At 35.1% G+C, this 20,692-nt stretch overlaps 1 long non-coding RNA gene and 1 pseudogene across 1 annotated transcript; one reads left to right on the forward strand and one right to left on the reverse strand.

Moving 5' to 3' along the window:
* The first annotated feature begins 3,667 nt into the window (after nucleotides 1–3,667).
* On the forward strand, nucleotides 3,668–5,895 carry LOC113772205. The gene is made up of 2 exons (XR_003468501.1): nucleotides 3,668–3,778; nucleotides 5,376–5,895. It is a non-coding gene; the product is annotated as an uncharacterized LOC113772205 (long non-coding RNA).
* A 2,923-nt stretch (nucleotides 5,896–8,818) lies between these two features.
* Nucleotides 8,819–10,200, reverse strand: LOC113771323 (annotated as a pseudogene).
* Between the last annotated feature and the right edge of the window lie 10,492 nt (nucleotides 10,201–20,692).

A 20,692-nucleotide genomic window follows, 5' to 3' on the forward strand; every position in this document is an offset into this window, starting at 1 on the left:
ATTCACGGCCAAAGCTTCTGCAATTCCATTTCTTTCTACAATTTCTGATATGCGTAAGTTGCAGCAATTCGGCATAGTGAACTATCACACATTTTTCAAGTAAAATCCAAGCAAACTATCACACATTTCTCTACTTTGCAAACATGAAACTTGTAAATTTACATTTCTTAAACTAAAGACACAGCCATGGTAATTCAAAAAGAAAACAGCAACAAGAAAAGAAATGGGTTATGGCCAAAAAAATCAAAAACTGCGGCAGAATTTCTTGAGTGAACTTTGCAGCTTGTTTTCATGTGGTTGGATCCTAAATAAACTCTATCAATGCCACAAATCCAATAACGGATGCAAGACTCTCACTCATGTTGTTCACTTTACTCAAACACAGCCATCTATTACCCGCAAAGATGTAAACAAATCATCCAAATACAAAGTGCAGCCAAGTAATGCAAGGATTAGTGGCTACTTCATTAGACCAGAAATTCACTTGAGAGTGTTGTTAGCAACACACAAGTGCACATGTTCACTCTCAACTTGGCCCATGAGGCTACTTCATACGGCAGAAAGAAATAAACAAACAACCTAGATGCCAAGCAATAAGGTGATCACTGCCGCAACAAGGATGAAGCAAAACCTGTTGTTCAAAACAATTTTGCTCAAGAAGGAAAATTCAGATTTTTAGATGTAAACACGCAGCTTTATTCAACAAATTTCGACCAAAACCATAACCTATAACTAAACAACGAGATATATAACTCAAACCAAATCAGCAAAACACATAAGCAAGACTGATGCAAAGCTGGGGACACATTTAAACACTTTCTTTGAGGAGGAACACAGCTGCAACCAAACCAAAAGTTTCGACATTACTATGAAACCAGCAACTTGAATTCACTCACGGGTTTCTTTCTGTGCAAATTCAGCTTTCATATGTGCAGGGAGACAACAAAACAGGTTCTTTAAACCTCAACCAAAGTCTAGCAATACAAAGGCGTTCGGACATCAACTAACTTCAAATCAAACAAAATTCAAGAAAAAACATCCTAAGGTCCCAAATTAAAAGAACAAACACAATGCAAAGAATCCCCTGCAACCTGCCGGCCTCACTCATTCAGCTTCAAAGAAAAAAAAACAAAACAAACGAAGAAGCCAACAGCTTTTTTGATTCACAGGTTTTGCAACCAGAAAATTCCAATCAGAATTTTGATAACAAACAAATTCATATAGTAAACCATTTCAGATGCCTTGACAACTAGCAACTTCCAATAAAATTTTCCAGCCATGCAACCGAATTCCTAGCCATAAAGATCACATGCAACACCAAATAAAGAGCTATCTATCAGATTGGGTCCAAAATCAAGTTCAAATGTCATCAAAAATCACCATTTAACCAGAAATTCATCCAATTTCTCTCTCGGTTGTCATACATGTAAACAGATTTTATATTCCCTCAATTTTCTTGCTTAAACATGTTGATTAACTTCATGCAAAGCTCAATCATCCAGCTGCTAATTAGCTAAACATACAACTGAGCTCAGATCATCACAAGTTAGCAATTTAAAGCTGAAATTTCCAGCTCAAGCAATCGGACAGTTCCAATTCCTTAAAAATCAGATTTTCTTGTAACTTAGTTCATCATCCAACCGTACAACCCCACATGCATGCTTATAAACAGCTTCATCAACCCATAAACAACTCATCTAAGTCCAGAAATTACCTCAGTAGCAAGCTAAGCTTACGCACAAGAAGTCTGGAAAAATTTTCTTTCCTCTCGGTTCTCACGCCCGGTCTGAAGTGCTGGTTTGCTTGGCTGTGGCAGCCGGTGGAGCTGGTGGTTGTTGCGGTTGGAAACTGGATGTAGTTGGTAGAAACGGAAGTGCAGAATGGGTGGAGCTCGCTCACGGCTTCTCCCTGGTTTCACTCCAGCTCACGGACAGAAATTTTAAAGTGTTGCAGCTCGCGGATTCCCTCTTGTCCTCGGTTGGTTTGCCGAATGCAGCTCACTCTCTCCTATCTCAGTCGATGATCACGAGGTAAAGGATTTGGTTGTGGTTAGGAATCTGATAGTGGAGTGGAGATGGTGTCCTGAAAATGGGAAGCTAAGTCACGGATCAGGGAAGTGGGGTGTGTGTGGAGACTGAAAATGCACTCCGGCAGAAATGGAGATGTTTTTTTTTATTTTATTTTATTTTTTTTCACCTTAATTATTTAACAAAAATAATAGTAAAACTAAATAATAATAAAAACAACAATTTTAATTACAAACACATCGAAATAAACAAACTAAAAATAACAAAATTACCATTTTCGATCTTTTCTTTCATTTTTCATCATTTCTCATCATTTTTTTTTTCAAAATAAATTAACAAAAATAAACCAAAATGCCAAAAAATTAAATTTGAACGTATTTTTGTGAACAATTTTCCTTTTTTTTCTCTTTTTCCATGATTTTTCTACGTTAAAACTTAAAAATTAAAATAGAAACTAGAAACTAAAAAAACTAAAAGCAACCACGACAAATGAGAATAAAAAGTAAAAGAAATTACACCAAAAATTTGGTGTCTACAATTATTATGTACATTATTGTGAATAATAATGTTATGTATAATATAAAATATACATAATATGTAATAATGTATAAATGTATTATATTATGTAAGGTATATTATATTATGTATATTATATTATATATATACAATATTAGGTATATTATACAAATTGAAAATTATATATTATATATTATAAAAATATTTATATAATGAAATATACAATAAATAATACAAATTAAAATATTATATAAACACCATAGTTATAATATTATAATATTTATAATTAATATTAATGTATATTATATAAATTATATATTTATATATTTATTTATACATATTATAAATATTTTATTTTATTAAAAATATTTTTATATATTTATAATATATTTACATAAATATTATATATTATATAAATTATATATAATTAATATATAACATATATTATATGTATTATACATTTATATAAATGTACACTTATAGATAATATATATTAATGTATATTTATAATATACATTTATATTATGTATTATATATAATATAATACATTTTTATATTTTTATATAAATATATAAATATATATATTTATAAATATTTATAAATGTATTATAAATGCATAAATGTATATTTATATAAAAATATAAAATTTATAATTTATAAATTATAATTTATACATTTATACATTTATATAATATTCATTTATAATTTATACATTTATACATGGATAAATTGTCATCTTGGTCTGATGCTTTGATTCTCAGTGTCCCTATTCCCTTTTTTCTTCCATTCTTCCTTCCCAATCAAACCCTGCTAAAAAGTTTTTTATTTTTATTATTCTAAAAAGTTGTAGTTTGTTGATTTTTGTCGGCTACCTCAGCTGGCAATTGGTGGCCTCTAATGCATCTCATGTGCACAAGAAATGCATTTCTGACAATACTAGAGTAATAGCTTCTTGTGGCAAATTCACTTTGTCTTTTCCCCTGACGAATCCATTCTAGAAGGAAGCCATGTACTCTTTTGCATATATTTTCTTTTTCTATTTTTTCTTTTCTCAGATGAAAGAATCAAAGCAGTTTATCTTTATTTAAATATTAAGAACTTTGCAAAACTGGCAATTGGGCATCATTTTTGTTGCTTCTAATTTGGCTGGTTTTGTTTTATTGTAGATCAATGAAGCTTCCCTGAGTGAAGACTTGAACCACACATGGGAGGTGCTTGCAGAACCAATACAAACTGTGCGTGAATATCTTCATTTGATATCTTCTAAAAAATTGATATTGAATCTGTGTTTTCAGTTACTTGGTGTCTACTCTTTTTGTTGCATCTTTGAGGAGTTGGTACTCAGTAACTTGGCATATTGATAAGACATGCTGGGCAGAAAAACTGTGTATAGTTTTAGTCCCATAATTTCTGCCATAATTTCTCCTCCTAGCAAGATGTTGGTATATAACTTGACAGAGTCTTATAATGTCTGTGATGGAAAGATCCCAAGTTAAATGGGCAAAAGAGTTAACGGGAAAGATTCTAGTGTGAGTTTAATTTCTTATTACATTTAGACATCTTTAGCGAGTTCTATATAACTGTTAACACCTTCGAATTTGAAAAAGAAATATATAATTAGATCATTTCCCCTTAGGTCAACTAATAGGGACTCCTGTACTGTCTCCATGGCTATGGTTATTGTCTACTTGAAAGGAAAAATATTTATAGGAACACTTTTAAATGCTTTGAGCTATTACATATAATTGATTGACTCGCAGTTTTTCAAACTAGGAAAAGTGCAAGCAAAAGGTAAAAAATGAAGAAGACAACTTAAGGAAGACAGATTTGGAAAAGGAAAATTTCTTTCTTTATATAAAAAAACATAAAAGACTGAACTACGTGGAACACACTAAAAACACATTGACAGCTGCCTTCCATCTCTCTGAGGATGAAGAACTTGTCTTTCTACAGCAACAGGATTTTCTACTAAATTTGAGTAATTTCTGTAAGCAGAATGAGTCCAATAGTTTATCTAGTAAGAGGATTTCTGAACTCTCTACATAGACAATAAAAGCGCACTCCTAAAAGCTGTCAATGATGAACTTGCACTCAGTTGTTCAATTTTACTTTCATGACACACGAGCCCAAAATATTATGCACTCTCTAGAACACGGACATGTAATAGAAAAGCAGGGAATTCCCTCTTCACTAACATATAGAGACCTCAAGGATTTGTGGAAGTGTCTTTCATTTTTTTAAATTCTTCTTTTACTTGGTTCAAGATATGCTTAACACAGATGAGTAAACACTAAGTTTAATCTGGTTTTTAGTTTTATTTTTACGTGAGAAGTGCTGGGTTTGGAAGTCATTGTTTGGGTGTTCATTTGGGTAAAGATGAATAGAGCTAGAATACCGAAGAAGTGATGACCGGTAAGATTCGATAAAGGAAGAAGATTGGGGAGGTTTATATGGGCAAGGGGTGAATGTAGGTTGATCTCGAGAGAAAAGGCCTAGCTAGGTGGTTGAACAGGTTGATACAGTGATGTGGAGGCAAGCAGATAATCTGTAGAGGGTTGGATTAAGTACTAGAGACAAGTCCTTATCGTTTGGAAGTGATCCAGATATTTTCCCCTAACAAGAATTGGTCTAAGGTGGCAGTGGGAACTTTTCTAGCATGCAAGTGACTAATTCACAATTAATTTGGTACCGTTTGAACTCACTGCACTTTTGAATGGCTGACTGTTTACTGTTTCTTTAGATTGTGGATGTTTTTCATTTCACTATCTTCAGTTAACTTGATAGCTTTTGTAGAATCGACTCACATGATAATCCTTTTGGATTGGTCTTTAGGTCATGCGAAGATATGGTGTCCCAGAGCCTTACGAAAAATTAAAGGAGGTAACAAGAGGAAGAGTGGTGACCCAAGAGAGCATGAGAGAATTTATTAAGAACTTGGATATATCAGGAGATGCAAAGATGATGCTCTTGAATTTAACACCCCAAACTTATGTTGGAGCAGTAGCTGAATTGGCAAAAAACATAAAGACAGCCATAAATTTAGTGAATGGATTGACCGCTTAAGTTGTGAGAAATTATTTCATACACATTTGTTTTTCTCATTTCTACTAATCAAATCGAGGGACTACTAAGCACTTGAAATTTTGGCACGAGAGTTGCAAAACAGCCTTTTTTCTTTCCTCAATGTGCACTTACCCAAGATGTGAATTTTCTTTCGCATTCTCCTGTCAAGAGAATTGTGATTGAACCTTCCATAGTTCAAGCTTGAATTGAAATTGTGGGTTCAAACTCGAGCCCAATTCGATTCAATATTCGACGGATTTGAGCTCAATTTAAGAGCTCGAAAATTTTATTTAATTCTTCAATTTTTAATATTAAAGCATCACCAAATGTAAATTAATTTAGATTTTTTTTACTCAAAATGGATTTCTTGTAAGAAGTGGTGGCGCACGTGTTGCAAGATCACTTTGTATATTTCAGGTTTCTGGTGGAAAAGAGCACAGAGGAGGAATGAGCAGCGGGGATATTACGTTATTAGATTTGACTATAGTGGGCTAAGATAGAATTTGGCACCCTACTTTGCATTTGTTAACCCAGAGACATGAGGGCCAATTTCGATTTTCACTGTGCAAAGGTTGAGAAGGTTGCAAGAGCATTTTTATCTGATTGATACGATCTTGGGTGTTGATACAAGTAGAATGAAGATGATCTAAGTTTACGAAAGTTTTGGAGAAAAGAAAATTCTGTTTAGAATTTCAAGTTTCTCTTCATTTGAGTATTTTTTCTATTTAATTTTTCTGATCCTCCACTCATAATATCAAGAAGTTGATGTAATCTATGACCAATTAGTTTTAGGATTATATTTATGATTTCAAATCTAAGCAGGTTATGACGACTTTTCGCAGGTCATTTGTCTTTGTTCATTTTCATGTTTTGCCTTTCTCGGTTTTGATGGTCCTTTTAAGTCGTTGGAAATTTGAGGGTTCTTGCAATCTAGGGTTTTATTAGAGAAATTTTGCTGGAAGGATTAGAATGTTATTGACAATATGTACAAGAATAATATATCTTTTTTGCCTGTAGCATAGGTTTATTTATCATATTTCATCTAATTCAACAATACTGTGGGGATAAATCACATGATACAAATACAATTATCATTTAACAAGGATTGCTTTGCAGATTTGAGAAGGGTTAAGAGCGCTAATATGTTGTAAATGGATTCTAAAGGGACTGGTAGGATCATCTAAACAATTTAATATGTACAAGAGTTTTTACCTGTTAGATTATGTAGAACTTTTTATTTTGAAAGACCTCCATAGATAATTCCTATTAGCAAATCAGAAATGGAACTACTGGTCCATAGTAAAACAACAACAGTTTTTTTTGGTTTCCTACCAATCGAATTCTCCGAAAGTCGGTACCCGTACCTTACTTTGGTACCTAAAAGAACCACTTCATTTCTTGAAATAAAAATTTAAAATAAGCTTCTATAGTATTAAGGTGTCAAATAGGCATTTAAAAAAAATAGTTTTAACAGGGGAGGGTGAGACCTAAGAAACGATACGGGAAAGGGAAATTTAGACATTTTTTAAAAAAAATTAATTTTCAATAGGGGGGGGTAACATTTAAGAGAGGGAATTTAGACATTTTTAAAAAAATAATTTCCAATAGGGAAGGGTGAGATTCAAAAAGCGATAACGAAAAAAGGAATTTTGAACTAGTGATCTTTGGGGAAAATAAGAAAATTTCCCCCTCCTTCTTGTTATATATGACACTTAATGGTGACTATGATATGAATTATGAAACACTAAATTCAACAGCTAAATAAGAAGACTTCGACAAAAGTGAAAATACTTTTCCCTGATTAAAATGGTTTCCCTACAATTTATCAACACATTTCTTTTAATCAGTTTGGAATGAAAGAGAAGCATGTAGAACATACATCTCGTCTGCAACATTTTTGCTTATGTCCTATACTGATCATCTCTGAGCTGCCAATGAAAAGTTCAACTGCCATGGAGTATTTGTGGGTCTGAAAGATCACAGGTTGATTCTGTCTTGGGCTCTAGTCCAATGGCCACCAGCTGCCTGGTTGGCTACGGTTCAAGATGCCCTCACAGGGTGCATCACAGAGGAGCATCTATGGAGTCTTACAGGAATAGTAAGGGATTTATAGGATGCATCCAAGGCTGCAATAGCTGGTGTGGACGCCAGGAATCGAATCCTAATGTTCTTGCTGGGAGCATTAGTAGGTGTGCCAGATATTAAGGACCAATTTAGAGATGGAAGGGAAAATTATAAGCAGACAGAAGCCTGCACTTGTAATACTGCACCTCTTGTTTGGAGTTTCTGCTAAATTGCATGCATTAGAACAGAATAGTAGCCACGTTTTTTTATCCTTCATTAACTGCTTCAAGCCAGAGACCATGTACAGTAGTGGAGTCAAAGAATCTGCTTTTCTTTGTAGACTCGAAACAAAACCAAATAGCAAAGAATAAGAGAGTGATAAATCCTTGTGCGCAAATTTGGTGTTCAGTATCCTTGTATTTTCCTCCAACTTCATTTGAAGACGATTAAACTTTTCTATACGAAGGGTTCCTTCAATATCCTTGTATTGAGCGAGATCTAGGTATTCTGTAATCTTTTACCACTGGTCAACAATCCCTAGGCATTGGAGCGATCTCAGAAATTTGATCAAGCATTAACTTAAGAAGCCCTTTCACCAGCTTTTGGAAAGGCCAAGTAACCAGAAACCTATCAAAGATTACTGGATCATTAGCAACCAGACAACTGTCAACGTTCATGGCAGAATTTCTTTATATATTGATGCATCAAAGCAAGATACATCATCAATACATCAAGCAATGAACTAAAATATAACATGAACGTATTTCTACAAACAGGAGTTCCAAAATCCATTAATCCACTAACTAATGATCTCATTCCAAAAGGAAAAACCTCTGACGAAAAAGCATTAACTGCCTAAGTCTCTGCAATCTACTCTCCCTGAATCCAAATCTGCATCAACTCAAATTCTATTCATCTTCCAGGAGATTACAGCTTTAACACAAGCTCAGCTACAAATGAAACTTCTGTTTGCCAAAAGATCTGAATCACAATCAGTGCCTTCGGAAATTTCAGACAATAACTATGCTAGGCACCTACAGAACAGAGAACATAACCTTCAAGTGCGTGCTTCTGTGTCTCAGAGACAGAGAGAGAGATATTGAAGCAGAAAAAATGAAAACAAGCAAGCCTTGAAGAATCACTTAAGATTACTGAGAGGAATCAGTCTTTGGAGCAGGATGATGACTAATAACCATGGTTCACCATCGCGGGTTGCGGTCGCATCGCTATCGCAGTTGTTCCACATCCATCACGACATATCAGTCATATATCGGGTGATACACATATTATAGCATATAAAAGTTTTCAAAAAATCTGACAAAATTCCTAAAAATAGAAAATAACATAACAAGCACAATTATCAAATTAGATTTGATGAATATCCATATTATCATATATATATATACAAACTAATATTGAGATAAAGTGATGCTACTGTAGCCATGGCCTTGTAGCATTAAAAGTAATATAATTATAGTAGCAAAAGCACTTTGTACCCAATTATCATGAACAAATTAGTATTAAATAAAGTACCAAATATAGAGCTTAAGATGAATCTAGTTAATAAGGATGAAATTGATAGTAGGAAAAAGTGATCATAAAAAATATACCTACGTTGTAATATAGTTGAAGGAAATTTTGGGGCAGATTCATAATTTTAAAAAGATTGAGGAGCAACTTATAACTTTTTCTTTTCTTTTCTTTTCTTCTTCCTCAACGTCACTCCTCATACTACTACCATTGCTGTTGCTTGTATTTGTTTCCTCCATAACCACCGCCAACCACCACAAAGGCTGGTGGTATCTTCCCTTTTATTCTTTTTTTACTCTCTCTCTCTTTCACATGAACCCACATTAACTCTCACAATAGAACTACTCCTCTCATTTCTTCATCTCTCTGTTAGCTGCAGTTTTTGTCCCTCTACAGCCAAAAAATTTTTTGGTTCCATTTCCGATGCAACTCAATTCGACTTCCCAATTTCTCAACGATACACATCAGAACCGTTACAACTCATCTGATATCAACCGTGTTATTGCGAGTCATCTCAGATTTAGTTAAATCTGCGATTTGGGGATCGGTACATTGTTCCGGTTATGTTTCGGCCGAGTCCGAGATGGCGAACCATGCTAATAACCAATGGTGGGTGCAGAGCTCTCTAATTAACCTCTCTTTGTTTCCGAGCTCATACATTTCCTTTGCCTCAATAGCAACCAATCTTTTCACCTGTTAAGACAAAAATACCATGTAATTCTATTTTTCAATCTTATTCAACAGCTGTCAATTGCCAAACGACAAGAGGAATTCGCCCATCTAAAAAAAAACATGTGTTTGAAGCAAAAGCTAATTTGAGAATCTGCTGAAGCATTCCACGAACTGTAGGAGTATTTTTCCGCACAACTGTGTGGCTGCATTTGCAGACGTGCAGCGCCTCTAATGTCCGCCTATAGAGCTCCCTGGCTCCCGGCATACCCCTAACAAGGGTTATATACAGCTTATCACTCCATTCTTTAAAAGTCTTGTAAGCACTCATTTCTTCCTGCTTGAGCAAGCTGTCCAGTATCCAGATTAATCAGAGTAACTAAATGGGGCCATAACTTGGCAGGTCACTAACATAAAATGTCTCATTAAAGCTAGCACTCAACAACAATCATTTTTCCTGGTTGAGCAAAGCTGTCCAGTATCCAGATTAATCAGTAACTAAGTGCGGCCATATCTAGGCAGGTCACTAACATAAATTATCTGGATAAAAGCTAGCACTCAATAATAATCTGCTAGCCAAACAGTAAAAGCAAGAAAGAATTTGTTCCCTAAGAGGTTAAACAAAACAGACAACATAAATTATCTCATTAAAGCTAGCAATGAACAATAATCTGCTAGCCAAGCAGACAAAGCAAGAAAGAATTTGTTCCCCAAGTGGTTCAACACACACACAAAAAAAGAGCTTTGCCATTTGAAACTCACAAGCAAAATTCATGTGATATAACTCTAGGGTGTCCACAAGCTAATCAGTCTACAGTGCATGTTAAAGCCTGGATTAAATTTTCATGAGCATAAGATTGAACAAAGCTCCAGTCTAGTATTGACTATTGAATAGCCTGATTATGTATTCCTTTTATAGCTAAATCAAACTGCCAGTCACTCAAAACTTGACGTAAACCAAATTAGATACATATGAAAGTGGAAAAGGATTAAATTTTCCCAAATTTCTGAACCTAGTAACTTGATACTATAGTGGACCATCGTTCACAGACTCTGGCCAAGTTCAAGTCATTATCGGAACTTCAGCTTCTGTCTCGCAATATCACGGAGATGGTAGATCCGGTGGAAACTCATCAAGACTCAAAAGATTTGGGCTGAGTTGACTCCAGGACTCAAAAGAGCGACCGAGTCTACTGAGTCAACCCTTATTGACACATCAGATATCGATGAACCAAGGATTTCACCATGATTTTCAGATACTTTTAGGGTATAAACAAAAAAAAAAATCTCCCGTTTCCTATTTATGAGAAATTGTGATGCAAAGGTCAGTGGAGGTCTGCAATCTTTGATATAGGAATTACAGAATTTGCAAAGAAGTAATTCGAGGATCAAAGAAGAAAATGATCATGAATTATTATTGAATGAGAGAGAGATTACATGGAAATGATGAAATTGTAGATTTTACAAATGAATCCGAACTCTTCTCATTTGGTTCCCAGCTTCATGTTTTATAAGCTAGCTAAGTCGGTGGCTTAAGTCGGTTAACTAACTAACTAAATGATGATTTCAGTTGACGTCACAAGATTCTCAAGTACCAATTGGCTAACTAACAACAACTAACTTCAGCTGCAATTGCTATATCATGCATACAAAATGAATAACCAATCCTATTAATGAAATCTGGTTTATTGACATGTGCATCAATACCCTCCCCTCAAATGGTCCTTGTCCTCAAGGACTGAAATTGGGAAATTGTAGCTGTAAATCTTGCAAGTATTCCCAAGTAGCATCCTTTGGAAAACTATTACTCCATTGGACTAAGACTTGAGTACCAGTAACCCTTCCATGCTTGACCAAATGCCTATCTAGTACAACAATTGGTTCCAACATTAACTGATCCTGGTGTGTGACCCCAGCAGGAATATGAGCTTGAATGGATCTTGCACCTACCTACTTTTTTAGTACTATGTTTATCAGCTAATTGTTTCATTTTGTGCTGAGCTTTGGTCAAATTATGCCTCAGAGAATGAATGACTCATGCCCTTGCATGGAAGCTTCTGTCAACAGATTCAACTGATGTGGCCTCTGGCAAGTAAGGAATATGAAGAGGAGGAGATTGTCCATAGGCTATCTCATAAGGAGTGAACTTAGCAGATGAATGGTAATTTGTGTTATACCAATACTCTGCTAATGGCAGCCATAAACTCCAGTCTTTAGGATGATCACTAGTCATACACGTCAAGTAGTTCTCCAAACATCTGTTAACTACTTCTCTCCGGCCATCACTTTGGGGACGGTAAGAAGTGGACATGTTGTAATCTGAAGAGCTCCTACCAGAATGAGCTCAAAAAAGTAGGGTCCTTATCATTCACAATGGTACGTCTAAGGTAGACCATGTAGTCTGTAAATCTGGTCCATGAATAGTTGGGCAACTGAGATTGCTGTGTAAGGATGAGTTGCAGCTATAAAGTGAGCATATTTGCTGAGCCTATCGACCACTACTGGGATCACCTTCTTGCCATGTGAGAGTGGTAATCCTTCAATAAAATCCATAGAAATGCCAGCCCAAATTTTGTGAGGTATAGATAATGGTTGCAACAATCCAAGGTAAGCTACATTATCTGACTTATGTCTCTGACAGGTGTCGCATGATGCTACATACTGAGCCACATCGTTGAATATGAACTGCCAATACAAAACCTGTTTAAGTGTTCTGTAAGTCACCTCCACACTAGAATGTCCTCCCTGTGAGCCAGAATGCCACAAAGCAATCAATTTGTCCCTTAAAGTCTGATTATTGCCAACCACCTATTTACCCTTTCTTTTTAACAATCCTTGCTACCACGAATAATTGTTGGAATGTTGACTACTGCTAGTTAACTTTTGAATCAATTCCTAAATTTGTGCATCCTACTGCCAACTTTGCTGTGTATCTTTGATTAAGGAAATTGTGATAGTGACTAGAGTACATATTGAACTACCTTCCTGTGGTCGTCTGGATAATGCATCTGCCATAATATTATCACAACCCTTCTTATATTGTACCTCATCATCAAATCCCATTAGCTTGGCTACCCATTTCTACTATAATGATGTGTGCACTCTTTGCTTAATTATACACTTCAGACTCTGATGATCAGTTTAATGATAAAATGCCTTTCCATCAAATAAGCTCTCCATTTCAAAGCTGCAGTTACTATAGCCAGCATTTCTTTTTCATATACAGATAGAGCCTAATGCTTGGGGCCCAATGCTTTATTGAAGAAGGCTAGAGGTCGCCTTCTCTGCATCAATACTACCTCAATCCTATTTCCAGAAGCATCAGTTTCCACAATGAACTCCTCAGTAAAGTCTGGTAAAGCTAGGATAGGGGTACTGCTCATGGATTCTTGTAACCTCCTAAAAGCCTTGGTAGCCATATCATGCCACTGGAATTGAATTTTCTTAAGCAAATCTGTCAAAGCTTTTGCAATTTTCCCATAGTCTTGTATGAATCTCCTATAGTACCTTGTGAGTCCCAAGAATCCTTTTAGCTCCTTGACTGTCTGAGGTATTGGGCACTTCACTATTGCAGAAGTCTTCTGAGGATCTGCCTAAACTCTTTCAACATTAATAACATGCCCCAAATAATCAATTTGCTGCTAAGCAAATGCATACTTACTTTTCTTTGCCTTCAATGTATGCTACCTCAACAGTTCAAACACAATCTTAATGTGTTGCAAATGCTCTTTCCAACCACAATTGTAATCAAAATATCATCAAAGAAAACCAAAATGAATTTCCTTAAACATGGTCTAAAGATGTCATCATCAGACTCTAAAAGGTCGAAGGGCATTAGTTAGCCCAAAGGGCATAACTAGAAACTCATAGTGGTCATCATGAGTTCTGAAAGCTGTTTTTCTCCATATCTTCTCCCTTCATTCGGATCGAGTGATATCTAGACCTCAAGTCCAACTTGGTAAAGAACCTTGCTCTAAATAATTCATCCAATAGTTTTTCTATCAAGAAAATAGAGATCTTATTCTTTACAGTGGCATTATTCAGTTGTCAGTAGTCAACACGCATCCTTTAAGACCCATTTTTCTTTTTCATTGAAACTACTAGAGAAGAAAAATGACTAGAACTAGCCTTGATGATACCACATACAAGCATTTTAGCTACCAATTTTTCAATCTCACCTTTTGGAAAAAAAGGATACCTATAGGGTCCTACATTAATAGGTTCAGTCCCTTCCTTTAGAACAATTTTGTGGTCATGCAATCTTTCTGGGGGTAAACTAGTATATTCTTGAAACAAACCATATTCACCCAGCAATTGTTTTTCTAGTGAATTATTGACCTGTCCTCCACCCATGTCAGTAGAAATGGTACAAAGAGATAATGGTCCTGATTTAGGGTCCTGCACTACTCTAATCAGACAGATTTGTGCTTTTACAATCTGCTCAAATTTCTGAAGTATTTTCTGCATTTTCTTCTGTCTTACCAGCTGCAACCCTTGCTATTTCATTCCTCTCAAGACCATTTTATGGCAATTCTACATGAATTCCATCCTAAATTCACCAAAATTCAACTTCACATCACCAATGGTGGTCAACCATTGCATACCAAGAACTAACTCACATCCCCCTGCTGGTAATACCAACAGATCAGTTTTGAATTCTTGGCCCGACATTTTCCAGGTATACCCTAGACAAAGGTCTTGGGTAGTCAATTTATTCCCATCTACTAGCTCTACAATTAATGGTTCAATACTCTGTGTGATTAACCCCAACTTTTGTACTGCTTAGGGTGAATGAAGTTATGTGAACTGCTACATTCTATGAAGATATTCAAATACTGTTTCCCAACATGCCCAGTGACCCTCATTGTTCTGAAATTAGGAATAGTCATGTTGGTCATGGCATTGAGAGAGATATGTGCTAGTTGCCCTTATCAACTGTGTCCTTTTCTTTTTCTGACTTATTTCCCTCCTTATCTAACATATCATCCCAAATTTCCAGCCTGTGAAACTGCTTGCTTCCACACCTATGCCTAGCCGTAAATCTCTCATCACACCAAAAACAAAGTCCTTTTGTTCTTTTTTCATCCATTTCTGCCCTGCTCAACCTCATAAAGGGTTTTTTAACAACTAACTCCCTCTACCTCTCATTGCTAGGAAGTGCTGGAAAGGTAGGTAAAGGCAGTAGTGGCTTAGAGTTGTGACCAGATGGATTAGCTTGGAATTGTGAGGTACTAGTATGATCCGAATAATTCATGAAGGATTTTGATAACACCTTCCCCTTCTGATGCATTAACATCTTGGCTTCTTCAATCTTGGACAAGATTATAGCATGTTGTACATTCTTAGGCATAAACATCCTTATAGTCAATTGGATTTCTACCTTCAATCCACTCAAAATACAGTTTGTAGCGTAATCTATAGGAAGATCCACTCTATTGAGGAGTTCCTCAAACAGGTCATGATACTCCTATACCGATTGCTTCAAACTCTTAAGCTCTCCCATTGGATCATCATATAATGAATCTCCAAATCTTGAAGATAATTCCCTTTCATACTCTTCCCAAGCTGGAACCTCACTCATAAGTCTAGATTTCATGAAAATTTGGTGCCACTGAAGAGCTTTACCTTCCAAATTCATTGCAGCTTGATAGAACTTGGAGTCTCATCTACTTCAAAAAATTGCTCACTCTTGTATAGCCATCCCCTAAAGTCTTCCCCATTGAATTTCAGGAAATCAATCCATGACAGATGAGAGAGAACTTGATAACCTCTTCTACTACTGGTTGGAGTATCTGAATTATGAAGAGAGCCATTTTCCCCCCACCTGAACCTTCTGTGTGTGCAATTCGATCACCAGATTCCGTAATGCTGTCATTTCCCTTTCAAATTGCTCCTATTGTTCCTTCAACATAGTTTGGATGTGTTTCTCCATTTTCCCGACATCCTGAGACCTAGTGCCCTCTGCCATTGATGAACTGAGTTGACTTAACCTAGCTCCGATACCACTAATGCAGAGGTCAGTGGAGGTCCGCAATATTTGATCTAGGAATTACAGAATTTGTAGAGAAGTAATTCAAGGATCAAAGAAGAAGATGATCATGAATTATTATTGAATGAGAGAGAGATTACATGGAAATGATGAAATTGTAGATTTTACAAATGAATCCAAACTCTCCTCATCTGGTTCCTAGCTTCATTTTTTATAAGCTAGCTAAGTCAATGGTTTAAGTCAGTTAACTAACTAACTAAATGATGATTTCAGCTGACTTATCGCCTGCCTTCAACTGCCTTTCTATTGCACCTGCCTATTCTCCCTATTAGATAACTAACAAAAACTAACTTTATCTGCAATTGCTATATCACACATACAAAATAAATAACGAATCCTGTTACTGAAATCTAGTTTATTAATGTGAAGACCCAAAAATTCGTTTCCTATGTTTTGTGACTTTAACTTACTTGCCTTGAATTTATGGTTGATTTAATGGTTAAGGTATGTTTTTAACTCTATAACCTTATTTAACTTGGTACATATTTAATTTGATGCATGTTAAGTTTCATAGTGCATGATACTAGTGTAACTAACTAGTAAGATGTGTGCAATAAATTTGGAGGATTAGAAGGAATTTTGTACAAAAAGAATTATGTGATAAGAGGTGTTAAGAGTTAATTGGAGAAGAGTTAGTATAATGAATGAGAGACAAATGGATAGACATTAATTTTTGCTTTGCCACTTGTCAAGCATCCAAAAACCCTTGACCAAGACCAAGCTTTCTTCTTATCCAACCAAGTTTTCATTTCCTTCTTTCTTGCATAGCTTGGACGAAATATAAGAAAGGAAAGGGGAGAGAAAATACTTCATTTCTAGCCTTGATTTCTTGGTTGATCCATGAGAAATCCAATGATCAACCCTAATCGACCCCGATAGATCTTGAATGAAGCTTGGAGGGAAGCTCTTGGTAGAGTTTTTGGGGGAAAAAAAGTCTTGCATCTTCCTTAATTTGCTTGCCACCCTAGGGTTTGGAGGTAAAGAGGTGAACTTTGCTAGAACTTCTAGTTTTCTTCCTTTATTTGAAGTTAGCTGATGTATGAGGTAATAGAAGCTAAATGAATCATGTTTATGGAAGATTTCATGATTTTGTTAAGTGTTATTGAAATTTCCAACTTTGATGCAAGATCTAGATAGCTTAGTTGAGAACTTTATATATGAAAATTTTTGCTATATTTCCTTGCCTAAATCATGTACATTTGCCATGGAAATAAGGTTGGCTCAAGTTATAGAGTAATTGTCATGAACTTGTTAGCTTTGGTCTCATGAACTTGTTAGTTTGGTACACTACAAGAAATTTGGTCATTAGTGACAACATTTCTCAGCGACGAAAAAAAATTGTCACAGAATGGGGTCCTTTAACCACAATACAAAAAGTTGTCACAATTGAGTCAAGGGAGCCAACACATCAGTGACGACCTTGCATTGTCGTCACAATTCGATTCCTGCCAGGAGCCATGGAGAAAGCGAGAACTGCAACAGTGACAACTTTCTAAAAGTTGTCAGTATTAATTGCACTTTCTTTGACAACTTTGCAATTGTTGTCACTGATAATATTGTATAGCCGTTAGTGACAACCTAGTCTTGTCACTGCTTGATTTAAAATATTTATTGCTTTTTACAACTATTACTCCTAATTTTTTGTAATCATTATGTGTTCTCTAATGGTTTTTAACTGTTATATACTTATGAGCCTCCTTATTAGTTTAATTTTCTTGTATATGTAATAATTTCATTAGAATAAAAATAATTAAAAAATAAAAAATTCATTAGTGTAAATAAACTTATGACTACTTAACTTAGAATGATTATTAGTTAATTTGATATGAATATAAATAAGAGTTTTCAAATTGAACTAGCTATCGTAGTGGATAAATCCTAAGCTCCATACTTAATTACCTAATACACTTTAAGTATTAGTTTAATTGTGCATTTTTTTCTTATTTGAAGATAATGGATTAATAGTGAAGTTTTGTATTGGATGTTAATTGAATGTGTACTATTTAAAATGTACTTTGTTAATTGAATATGCTCTATTTAAAATTTCTACCAATTACAATTTTGACACAGTATGGTTAATAATTTTTGAGACAGTATGGTTAACAACAAATGGTTAATAATACATTAGTAAATTATTTTCAAAAAATTTAATATGTTAGTAAATTCAAATAAAAGTTAAAGTTACAAAATTGATTGAATTAACTAGTACCGAAATTTTGTGACGACAAAATAGTAAAAAAGTTGGCGGGGACTCTTTTGTTGAAAATTGGGAGAAATAAACACTCTTTAACTCATAGTACTCTCCAGAGAGATAGAAGCCACCGTTCCTTTTCCCAAACTCCCCACTCTGACTCTTCACTTTTCTATCTCGCATCCCTCAAAGAAGAGAAAACACTCTCCATTTTCCTTAAACTCTCGGCCAAATATGGATTCCCCAGGCTGAAATCGATTCATTCTCCCCTAACTCTAAGGTAAGTCCTCTCATATCTCTCCTTGTTTTTCTTCTTTTTCCCCCAATTACGTTGCCCTAATTTTTTTTCTTTTAGATTGTTTGAGTTGTGGGTTCAATAATCTCATAGAAAGATTTAAGTTGTGGGTGCCATAATCTCCTTCTCCGTTGCATTAGTTCTTCCATGTATTAGAGCTTCCATCCTCAATTCTCCGGATTACCGAAAAGCCCATAGACAATAAGAACTTAAAAAAAAAATACAAGAATGGGATTAATTAGGACTGTTTTTCATTCATGTTAGGTATGGTTTTTGGGGTATATTTAGCCCAAAACTACAACGTCCCCAATGTTCTAAAGCTCCGGAATACTAGTTTGGTAATTATCAACCACATTGAAGAAAATTACCGTAAGCCCAAGAATCGACACATTGGTGAGTAGTTGGCCAGCATTTCTGGCGTTATGTTTAGTCCACCAGGTGTTTGATTTGAGTTTGTTTTCTGTTTAGGGGATACCTTTTGGGAGGATTTTTTTGATATAGAGAGAAAGGTGTTTTGCAGGTCTGGGGTTTATAAAATTTAGTGGAAGGATTACGAATTTAGTTATAGATGTTGGAAGAGGGAAATAAGAGAATTTTAAAGAATAAGACACTTCAAATTTTGCAAGTAGAAATGTCCCCAAAGATGGTCAAATGTTTTGTTCAAGTATTCTGCAATCTGTCCAGCATCTTGTATGGCCTATTTTGTCTCATTTAATCCTGTTACTGTCTTACTGTTGTATTTTTTGCTTGTTAAAAAGTCATCTTTGGAGCATGGATTACTTTTGATTAGCTAAAATGATCTCTGGAACATAGTCATCCCTGGTTGTTAAAAATCATTTACCACTAATTAACTGAAACACAGATTACGCTTGACTATGCTTGATTGTAACGACTATGCTTGACTATCCTTTAACTTTTGAGCAATAATGTTCTATTTAAATTCATAGTTTCAGGCCTTATTAGATCCATCTACATATGTACAATTTGATGTGAATTAGACGCCAAAACCTTAAATTGTTTGTACTATGATTTGTATTTTTTTTTTTTGCTATGCTTGAAGCTGCTGACATGGGTTCGGTGTCTCGGTAGGAGGTTGTTATTTAGCTGCTTATACTGATTATGTCTTTGTATACATGGCTAGAATATATGGGTTCATGCTGCATCAGCTAGTCAAAAAATTGCTGCAACATCATCAAGGGATGGATTGGCATCTCCTACATCTGTTGAGATGCAAACATATGAGCCTCCCACTGCAGCAGGTTGTATCTAACCAATCCGTTGGTGGAAATAATACACCTAATGAGAGCAAGGATCTTCATGACAATGGAAATGGTTTGTAAGATCTACTTGTAACTGCATTACAACTTAATATATCTCATGTCATGTTTCATTATTTATATTAATAATCTTCTAAATATGTTTTGGTTAGACCAGGTGAACTTAAGTAGGAAGAGAGGTCATACTCATAACATTGCATTGTTTAAGGAAAAAAGGGCTGGAAAGAAAGTAAAAGTTAACATCTCAGAATTGAGTGGAAGAATAATTGGAGAAGGTGCTCGAAAGTTTATCTCAAAGTTGCTCGAAAGTTTATCTCAGAGAAACAATGCTGAAACTCACTAATGTAAGTTAACTTCATAGGAGAGAAACAATTTTCCACTTGACTTATCAAGTTGTATCATTTTTACTGATTTTGGTATGATCGAACTTCATATTTCAGAATAGTTTCACTGATGATGAACGTCAACATATTAAGTCAGCATTGCTTAAGCAACTAAATTCACAATACCGAAGTCGACATTATACATTTGATAAGATCTTCAAACAATCTGGGACAATGGAGGAAGCACTAGCAAATCATCTTGCATATGTGGTAGAAAATGATTGGAGTTTCCTTTGTCACTACTTTTGCAGTCCTGAATTTAAGGTAAATGGCCTGATTGTTTTTCAATTACTGTTTCTTAGTACTATACATGCTATATTTTGTTGAATTTGATTACTCCTTTCACTTCTTTAATGTAGGCAATGAGTGAGAGGAATAAGATTAATAGAATTGTTGTACCTTAATTTTATTGATCAGAGATAACATATTGTACTTATGCTTCTTCTTTATGCTTAGTGCGAAAGCTTGTAAGCTGTAATAATCCCAAATCTTGGTACATGAATGAAACAATTTATTATTTTTCTATTGGTCCTTGCTATGGAATTTTCAATTATTGTGTTGTTTTTGGGGTAATTTTATACTCCTTTCTATCTATGCTATACTTGTTTCAAACGGTTGGGTCTTGTCA

This window comes from Coffea eugenioides, chromosome 5 (assembly GCF_003713205.1).
Source record: "Coffea eugenioides isolate CCC68of chromosome 5, Ceug_1.0, whole genome shotgun sequence".
NCBI lineage: Eukaryota > Viridiplantae > Streptophyta > Magnoliopsida > Gentianales > Rubiaceae > Coffea > Coffea eugenioides.